The 10,992-nt window shown below is 31.1% G+C and overlaps 1 non-coding gene across 1 annotated transcript; it reads right to left on the bottom strand.

The window, feature by feature from the left end:
* Positions 1-9,948: 9,948 nt before the first annotated feature.
* Positions 9,949-10,055, bottom strand: LOC112496528 (small nucleolar RNA R71). Its single transcript, XR_003063089.1, has one exon. It is a non-coding gene; the product is annotated as a small nucleolar RNA R71 (small nucleolar RNA).
* Positions 10,056-10,992: the final 937 nt, after the last annotated feature.

A 10,992-nucleotide genomic window follows, 5' to 3' on the forward strand; every position in this document is an offset into this window, starting at 1 on the left:
TTAAATAATAATAAAATAAAAAAAAAATGGAGAAGATGTTGCCTATAAAAAGATGAGAGGAAGAATGAGGGGGGAGAAGAGGAAAAAGGAGCTAAAGATTGAGGCTTAAAAAGATTTCTTCTTTTGTGCAGTTAATTTTCTTATAATATATTTCAGAAGTTTAAAATGAGTGTTTTGTTTTTTAATATGAGCGGCTAAGGGCCCATTTAGTATTGTTTTTGAAATTGTATTTTCCAAAAATAAAAATGAAAATGATGCCTTACAGTTGCTGTATTTCGAATTTAAGTATGCGTATGGTATCATTTTCTGTATCCTGTATTTTGAAACTGAAAACAGTAATATGCGTCCAGTAGATGCAATAAAAATGATAAAAACAAAAAATATGTGTTCGGTAGTACCATTTTAAAAAATAACTTTTACTAAACATTTAAGTCATATTTATTGTTAGAAAATAATTGTTTAACTAATACATATACAAACATACCATAAATAATTTAAACAAAATAATATAAAAAATTACATGAGGATAAAGCTTTAGTATTAGCATTAATAAAAAAAAAGTCTTACATTAATTGTCATTGTTTTTACACTATAATTAAGATATATATTACAACACATATAATTTAAACAAATTAATTATAAAAAAATATATGGTAGACATCATCCATTGCGTCTGTAATCATGCCACATAGAAGTTACAATTCTATCTCTTAGTAGCATTCATCTCTGCGACACTTGTTGGAGATAAATCAACACTAATAAGTGATCTACTAGTATCTCCTTTTTCACTAGTAATCATATCTTACACATCAAAGTCCTCAAACAACCTATCACTTGCATTTTCTCGTCGAATAAAATTACGTAAAAAGCAACATACAGTTGGAATTAAACGTTGCTTATGTAAAATATAGTTATGCGTATCCCTTAAAATTAAAAATTGCGCTTTTAAGACACCAAAGCATCGCTTAATTTCACAATTTTGGCATGAACTAAGTGAATCCACAATCTAACATGCTTTAAAAAACAATTACTCAAAATTTTGGCATGAAGTTGGCATTTGGCAATGGCATGAAGAGGGTAGTAGCAGCTGCAAAACTCAGTTCGTGAGAAAGGAATCCCCACCCCCATAATTACATCTCAAATCTCTTTCTCTCTCAAATGAAACTTTTAAGCTCAAGTACACAACATGTCTCTATTTTTCAGGGGATAACATGGGTTCCCAATTCACACAGTTTTGCTTTCAAATCAACCCAAAACAATATCTCATTTATGTTTTCAAAATGGTCATAAACACATAGGCCAATAATCGAGAGAATCCACAATCTAAAATAAACAATTACCCAAAAGTTTGGCACGAATAGAGGAAATCCACAATCTAACATGCTTTAAAAAAAATTACTCAAAATTATTCAAATAATTACTGAAATAATTACTCAAAATTTTCTGAAATAAAAAAAAAATCAGCAAAAGTCAAAGTTGAGAGAGATGCAGCAGTCCAGCCGATCAAGACGGAGCAGCGGTGGCTACACAGAGATGGACAGCAGTGGCTACGCGCAGACGGAGCAACAACGGCCACGGCGGAAAGAGAATGGCACACCGAAGGACAGCAACTGAGAGGAAGTTGCAGCGGCGGCAAAGATGAAGAACAGCGGCTGGCATACTAAGAGAGAGTAGATCGAGAGAGATAAGAGAGAGAAAGTGTTGTTGGAGGAAGAAAATGAGAGAGAGCGTCGTTGCCGTGACTAGATTGAGAAAGATGAAGGGAGAGAGAGGGCTGTTGCCGAAGAGAAAAGGATAAGGAGATAACGAGGGGTTTGGTTTTTTAATCTATTTTGTAGTTCAGTTTGTAATATCTAGAAAACATGTTAAACATGTTTTAATATTCGTAGTTATAATACTGAATCTGGATTTCTTATTTTCTAATTATTTTTTTTGAGTTTATCTTACCGAACATATGTTATATTTGTATTATGAAAATAAAAATGAATACAATGGTTGAAAAAGGGTACCGAACGGGTCCTAATTTTCCAAGGTACGATGAAAGATGAAATTCAACGATTCAAATTATTGAATTTATTATTCTCTTAAGTGAGTTTTAAAATTTATTTTATTTGTTTGTATTTTTCTTCTTTACCAGTTTCTTTTATATCATGTTAATTTAGATTTATATAGTATTTTGACATAATGTCAATACTCCAATGTAGTTGTGGCACATTAGGTACTTAATTTCATATCTATTCACACTAATGGTTAGTTAAGGATTTAATGTCATAATAATTAACTGATAAAAGAAAATGCAAAATACAAATATGAGAGAGTGTTATGACCATAATTTTAAAATCTGAGAGCAGATCATATAACCTTAGCCTTTTTTTAGATTGGTTTCTATTAATTTTTTTTCTGCACCTAATTTCTTTGTTTAATAATTAACTACTAGATTTTAAATTCCATGTAGTTTGACCCTCCACCCATTGGCTTATATTATAACTAAACACTTTTATACTTAAAGTTTAAAAATGCACCGTTCACATTGCTTAAAATTTTTACTTCCACTTTCACAAAAAATTTTCAAGTCCTAAAACTAAAACATTACACTCACGACACTCATTGTCACTTACTCTCATAAACAACACTCAAAACTTAGCCACACTCATCATCACACTATCAATCAATCAGCCATTGATCAAATTCAAGCAGACTACCGTGACCATAAATGGTGAGACGCAAGCAACACAAACTGTTCATCTCCCTGATGTTGTCATGCGACCTCCAATTTCAAGTTTGTTCTCCTTCTTCATGTAAATTTGTTTAGAGCCCCAAGTGATTAAGTGCAAGTTTGTATTTTGGAGAGTCTGTAATCGAGTGACTAACTGATTGAGATGACAGGTTAGTTAAGAAGTTGGATTATGAGATAGAGATAGATAGAGTAAAGGTTTTTTATTTATCATTTGTAAAGGTTAAAGTTGATGTAGTTGGAGATGGACAAAGAATTTGAGACTACGTAAAGCTGTTGATAAGGTTGCTCTATGTTTTTGTGTGATTTTCTTAGCGAGGAGGCAGGGGGTAAGGTATTTGCCTCTCATACTTCCTCATTGTTGCATCGATATGGAAACTTACAAACCCAAAAAAGGAAAATGCAAAACAAAAGCAATAAAAATCAAAATTGGGCCATGTTAGAAGCTTGATTTACATGTTTTAATCACTTTCTTTTATTTTCATGCAAAAGAATAATGATCACTCATTGGTCACTCACTACCATCCAAATAAAATATTCTAAAGACCATTTGTTTTCCCAGCGAGGAAGATAAGAGAAGTTTTGTCTTCATTCAGTCAAAACAATCGAAGCCCCCCAAGTAGTAATTAGGATTTGCTTTTTTTTTTTCCTTAAAAAAAGGAGTTGTGAGGCAACCATATTTTTTATTATGTAATAATAAAATAATAGTAGCATGGGAAGTGGCCATATTTGTCACACATGGTCCCAAATACGTTTATATAAATTATTTAAGTGAAAGAGATTTGTTGGTTATCATTTGTTAATATGCTTTTTGGAATTTTTGTTTCAATCCTAGATTATTTGCATTTACAAGCAATAAATTGAGTAAATTAAATACATTTTGATATGTTTAAACTATATAGAGGGCCTATTGATTAGCCCTAAATCAAGAAACTTGTTTGGATAAAGTTTGTCGATTAATTTTTATTTGATGCCTTTCAAATGAGTAACTTCAACCTAGGTTTTATCACTTTTAATATTTGTTGTAAATATAACAATAAACACCTAATATTTATAAATTATTTAGAAAGTCAGCTATGCTACTAAGGAGAAAAGAGCCACTAACAAGTTGAATCGTTAACTTAATCGAAGAGGATACATTGGATTGATGCAAGATATGGTAAGTATGTAGCTATCAGTTTATACTAAATTAATTTGTTTAAGGTAATAATTATTGAGTGTACTAAAATAATCTCTTGTTTATCCACCAAAGATAAGAAAACAGGTCTCTCAAAAGACTTAATAGACAAGAGTGAAATTTTGAACAAAGCTCGGAGAATGAAAAATAAGGGTTAGACCTTGAAACTAAGAAAATTTTTATCAAAATGATGAAGAACTTCAATAAACATAAATATATTTAGCCTAAGCAGATTATATTCATTATGTTATTATTTATTTATTTTTTATGATGATAAAAAAAGGCTAAAAAAGGAGACTAAGAAAGGCTCACTGAAGTCAGATCGAAGAAATGACATACTTGCACAATCATCGAGAAGGCTTCCTCAAATTGGCCATATGCAAGAGCTTGATAAATTTATAACCCCATGTACTTTCATACAATTCATGCATATAGTAGCCATGCTAAAGAGAGTGAATTGTATGCTTGAAAGAAATCAATTGAAAGTCAACTGGAGGAAATCACCAAACAAAAAAAAGAAAACACCTCGCCACTCAAATGTGGGAAGTTGCACCTTCCCAGCAGTTCCTAGTCTTAGAATTGATTATTGCATGAAAGATAAGGATAATGACAAAATGGATGCAATTGAACTGAAGGTTAGTTTATTTTTCTTTTTTTTTCCCCAGCTTCAGTGCATAAACTATGTTAAGACAGTGATTGAGTTGCTATTTGAAATTTTAATTTTACAAGAGCCTGATAATTTGGAGAATTCAGTTGACCAGAGGAAATCTTCGCTTAAAAAAAATAGAAAAGAAGGAAAGAACTGATGAAAAGGATGAGAGTACACCTAAGAAGAAAAAAAGGGCAACAAGAAACACTATTATCATGCCAAGAAAAAATCCAAGACTCAACGTTGACTTGCCAATGGATAATGCAAATGACAGTGGAAAACCTAAGCCTAGTAATTCTAGAAAACAATTATTTTAGGAGAAGGTAGAAATAGCTAATGGTATATAGAAACTTTCAATTCCTAGCCTAAGAACAAGGGCTACAAATCATAAAGAAACAATAGGAAAAAGGGTGTATTGCAACATGTGCTAAGAAACACTATGTATGTGGCAGCGGTGCACAAAAACAACCATCCAATCTGCAACTCTTTGGCAAATTGTGTGACACATACTTTGGCTCCATCCGGTTGGATTTTATGTTAGATTGATGATGATGTATTTTAGCTAGAAGGTACTCTAGCCCATGTTGGGAAGATGGAGTGCAATGGTGATGCTAGAGATGCAAGTGACAAGAGTTAATGCTATTGAATTATATATATTACATAAGAGATTTTGGTTTTTCTTTGCAATAGTTTTCTAATGATAAGTTTTGGTATTATGCCTTAATTGTTTCAGGATGTTGTATGAGTCAGTTATCCCAAATAAAAAAGGAACAAGACCATTTGGATTCATATGTCCAGGTTTTGTGTCATCCCATCTTTGACAGGTACCAGATATTTCCCATCCCAACATAGCAGAAGGTGTGTGCAAACACTTGAAAAAAGCCCATAAAGGACAATTCTTTATTTATGCCATATAATCCCAAGTCTGGATATTTCAAACTGTAATTAAGTGTTCTTATCATTATTTATTCATTTTAGCTTGTCTTTCATAACTGTTACTTTTTTTTCTTTGCCTTTTTCCTATTTTAGCTTCCATTAAATTTTAGTTGTGTTTGATGTGATGAAAAAATAAGAGTTTTATTTAGATCCTAAGGAGTACAATTCTCCTAATCTTGATTTAAAACAGCTAATTAAATCGTGTGTATTTCCTTTTATTTCATAATCCTCACATGCTCACTTTCTTTAATAGATTTAGATAAATAACTATTGTAATTTATCATTTAGCGTCATGACACTGTTTTCAGCTGAGGATTTTAAGAAAAAAATAGAATTATGGTTCTAAGATGATATTTGTGCAAGTAAAACAGATTACCTTAACTAAATGCCGTCTATCTATTACTTTAAGCCTAAAATAGAATATATTTATAATTATCTTTTTAGTTTATAACTGTGAATAAGCCCCTCAACAATCGAAAAGCTTTGGAATATGGCTATTATGTATTGAGGTACATAAATGACATTATAACAAGCCTTAGTTTACCAATGAATGATGTGAGTCAATGATGAATAGTATCATACAATTAGTTTATGCCATATATATTGCATTATTTTAGAAGTTTGGCAATTTTGACTTTATGGTTATCATTTCCATTGAAAGACCGTATACACTTAGGCTGAGATAGATGAATTCAAAATTTATTTTGAGTGGGCTAACCATTGTTCTGAAATCATTAACGCGTCAAAAAATGGTTAGTATAAGTTTGAAACTACACACAAACCTGCCAATTTTCCTTTTATAGATTCTAATTAGTGAAATTCAAGTTGCATTTGAAACTTGGAGTTTTGCTTTAATAGATAACTCTTTATAATGATAGTGTTGGATATATTCATTAATGTCGCACATGTGGATTGAGTTTGAATTTGTAATGATTCTGTTGTATATAAAACTTAAAAGAGTTTTACTTTATAATGATAATGTCAGTATATTCCATTGGCGTTGCACATACAGGTTGAAAAAGCCTGTTGGACTTGAAGTTTTACTGGGGTACTTGCTAAGAAGGGGATGAGTTCTGCCGCTACAAGATTTGATGGCTTCTTATCTTTTAAAATTTGAAACATTTGCTCTTTGTTGCTAGAATTTGTCATGTGAATTACTTTGGTTGGATTTAACTGTTGGATACGAGTTAGATTTAGATTTTGTTAGAAGTTTACTGCTGACATGCTCATTAACTCATTCTATACATTATTATGAGGATGTTATTAATATAAAGTGTTTTGGACTTAATAGAATGTATAATTTAATTTTTGGTTCATATAGAATTTGTAATTTAATTTCAAATACAGGAATGTTTAGTTTTAAATAAAATTAATCACAATTTCTATTAATGTAAATTTAGATCTTGTGACAGAAAATATCAATCATAAATTATGTCACAACAAAATAAATTATAACAGAAAATGTCAATCATAAATTTCATCACAATCAAAATAATTTACTTTCTAAAATTAACCGGATAATAATTTACGAATGAAAATCAATTTCCCGCCAAATTTTCAAATTAAAAAAAAATCAATTTTCCAACCAAAAAATTAATTAAAATATTCATTCTCCATAGAATTTTAGTATGATAGATATATGACTTGTAAACACTATCATAAGCTAATAATAAACTTTTTTTTTTGTGATAAAAGAGTGACATGTACATAAATGATGGATATATTCTCTATCATCCACCCCTTATTATGATAGTTTTTTCCTGTCATCACTTTTTTCTTGTAGTGAATACAAAATACAAATCCTCTTCCAAAATACAAATACACTTCCAATTAAGTTCCAACATGCATTCTTAGTTCTTAATCTTATTTCTATTTTATATTGCAATAATTTAATTAATAATTTTTTTGTTTGTTGTACATTATCAATTTGTTTTCTCTGATTTGTGTACATTATATAGTGTTGTTTTATATTGTATAATAATAGAAAAAAATTTAGTGAATCGGTGAATGAGAATTCGAAGAGTCCTTGTTAAACCTTAGATTCATGTCTAATTTTTTTTTTTCTTTTAAAGTTGTTGAAATTGAGGCTATTATTATAAATATTGTCATTATTTTTATTAAATTCGTTTTATTATCTTATTGTTGGATATTGATACTGTTATTAAGAATACCCCTTCTAGATAAATTGTCTGGTTCCGTCACTTAATTTACAAGAAAGCTCGGTTTGCCGCAGGTGTAATCTTCACTAATGCTGAGCGTTTTACTAAAAAAATTGTTATGGAATGAAGCATTTTTTTTTTTTGGTTACCATGAAAATGATGCTGAGACCCTCGTTTGTTGACAACTTTAAATCTGTTTTAGATGAAAAGTTTTGTCTATTTATTCATTTTTTTTAACGTGTGGATGAGAGAACATGAGAAATTTCATTAACTAAACCTTAATCTTTATTTTTTATTATTACTCGAACTACTATGGGTGTAAAGCATTCATGGCTAACCGCACTAGGTAAGCTAACTAAATAGCTAATGATAATCAAGTAGTGGCTTAGTACTGATATTTAACAAGTTTTAATTGGTAATTTTTTGAATAATAACATATATTTACATAACTACATTTTAACAGTAGAGTACTACTATAAATATACACATGACATAATATTTCTTAAAGATTACCAAAACTGAGATCAACACAAGATTTAAATTTATTATTTTCATCAAAATAAAAATTAACAAATAGTATTAAATGTCTCATTAATATGAAGGAGATTCAAATATAAGAATGAAGAATTCATGAATCATGATGTGTTCATAATTTATCTATTATTTTAATACTTTCATAACTTAATTTTATGTTAAATTATATTTTATTATATTAATTTTATCTTTTTTTTATATTTTGTCATTGTAGGAATATTGGAAATATTTAAGTGAAAGAAAGTAAAAAGAGAAAATAAATTGGAGTATAATGAAAATAATGTGAAATTAAAAAAAAAATAAATAAAAAACTAAATCAAGGAAGATTGAATTTAATCATCATGCATGCAATCACGTGGGGGAAGCTTTGAATATTTGGTTTACAAATATGGCAAGCAAGTGGGGAGCATTAAAGAATTAATTGGCAATTTGAATGATTCACGTGCATGGGCTTAATGAGTGGGCTGGATTTGTTTTATTTTAAAATCCTTTTGACTTGAGGATTCGGGGTCGCAACAATATAAAGAGAAGAAAGAGCAAAAAAAGACAAGCTGAGGACCGAATTAAAGAAGGCAGCCGCACAAATTGTAGAAATTGGAGAGAAAACCGAGAGCAAGAAAAAAAAAAGAAGAGAAGCCACCGCTGCAAATCCGGAAGCAACAATTTGGAGAAGTCAATTGCAGAGATTGGAGAGAGACAGATTTTTGAGTTTTTCTTTCCCTCTTTTTGATTATCTTGCTTGAATGTTTCTAATTAAATTAATGGATTCTCTTTATATTTTCATGAACTAATTTATTTTACTAGGGCTACGATGTAGCCTAACTATGAAGATTTAATTCCATAAATTTTAATAGCATAGATAGATGATTAAATTGGATTGGTTATGGTGAAATCAGATGTCCTAGTGTTTTAATCTCTTGGTATTTTTTATTACTGCCTGCGTCTTTATTTAATTTTTAGTTATTTTATTTTATTTAATTTTAATCTAAATTCGCCTATTCGATTGTTCAAATAAATTAGGGTTAGAATAATTTCAGTAACTAATAGATATACAATCTCTGTAGGATGATACTCTACTCTTTATTATATTACTTGTGCCGATTAATACATTTGCTAATTTACGCATCAAGTTTTTGGCGCCGTTGCCGGAAATTGTTTGGATTAGTATCGATACCAACTAACCTTAGTTTAATTTGAATTTATTTTTATTGTTTTTATTTTTATTTTTATTTTCTTGTTCAATTTTATGAGACGGTCAAGAAATTTTGATTTATTGTCTTTTAATCCAGAGATTGAAAGTACTTGTAGAAGGCTTTATAGAGAAAAGAGAGAAGCTTTACAGGAGCAACAACTAATCATGGCTGACGAAGCATTACACGGAAATGAGGATGCGAGACCTTTAAAAGACCATGTTGCTCCTACAATTAATGGTGCTCGTTGAAGCATTGCACGCCCTACCATTCAAGCCAATAATTTTGAAATTAAGCCAGCCATAATCCAGATGATTCAAACGTCAGTACCGTTTGTTAGGATGCCAAATGATGATCCAAATGCTCATATTGCAAATTTCTTGGAAATTTGTGACACATTTAAGCAAAATGGTGTTTCAGACAATGCTATCAGGCTAAGACTTTTCCCGTTCTCACTAAAGGATAAAGCACAAGAGTGGTTGAACTCACTCCTTGCTGGAACAATCACTACATGGGATGGTTTAGCGCAGAAAATTTTAGCAAAGTACTTTCCTCCAGCAAAAACAGCCAAGTTGAGGAATGACATCACAACCTTTGCTCAGCTCGACATGGAATCATTATATGAAGCGTGGGAGAGATACAAAGACCTATAAAGAAAATGTCCACATCATGATCTACCAGTTTGGCTTCAGGTATAGACATTTTACAATGGTTTAGGATCCAATACCAGAACAATGATTGATGCTGCAGCAGGAGGAATGTTAATGGGAAAAACACCAAAAGCAACTTATGAATTATTGGAGGAGATGACCTCTAATAATTACCAATGGTCTTCAGAGCGACCAATGTCAAAGAGAGCTACAAGAGTCCATAACGTTGATGTGGTCACTGCTTTATATGCACATATAACTGCCATTCGTAACAAGTTGGACAATCTGAATATTCAAACTCAACCGCAAGTGTGTAAATTAAGTAGAGGGAATCATACTAGCGTCAATTGCTAAGTTGGAAGTCCTTTTGCATCATCATCTACTGAACAAGCTCATTATGTGTCGAACTTCCAGAGGCAACAAAATAATCCATATTCTAATACCTACAATCCAAGCTGGAGAAACCATCCAAATATATCATGGAACAACACTCAGAATGCATTGGCACCACCTCCAGGATTCCAACCACAAGAAAAGAAGTCAAACTTAAAAGATGTTCTTACCGAGCTTACAACAAATATGTCTCAATTCATGACCAAAACAGAGACAACTTTTCAGAATCAATCTGCATCAATTCGGAACCTCGAGGTACAAGTGGGTCAGATTGCAAACTTGCTATCCAGTAGACAACAGGGCTCTCTGCCTAGTAACACTGAGATGAATCCTAGGGAGCAAGTTAATGCAACTGTACTTTGGAGTGGTAAACAACTTGATGAGCCACGGAAAAAAGCAAAGAAAGTTGATGAAGAACAAACTGAAGACACTACCAAGGTTTCAAAGGCAACAAGTTCAGTAATACCACAACCTAAACCAGCAGCACCAGTCAAGGCCTATGTTCCTCCAATCCCTTTTCCTTAGTGTTTCTGAAAAAATAACATAGATAAGCAATTTTAAAATTTCTTG

This window comes from Citrus sinensis, chromosome 7, assembly GCF_022201045.2.
Source record: "Citrus sinensis cultivar Valencia sweet orange chromosome 7, DVS_A1.0, whole genome shotgun sequence".
Taxonomy (NCBI): domain Eukaryota; kingdom Viridiplantae; phylum Streptophyta; class Magnoliopsida; order Sapindales; family Rutaceae; genus Citrus; species Citrus sinensis.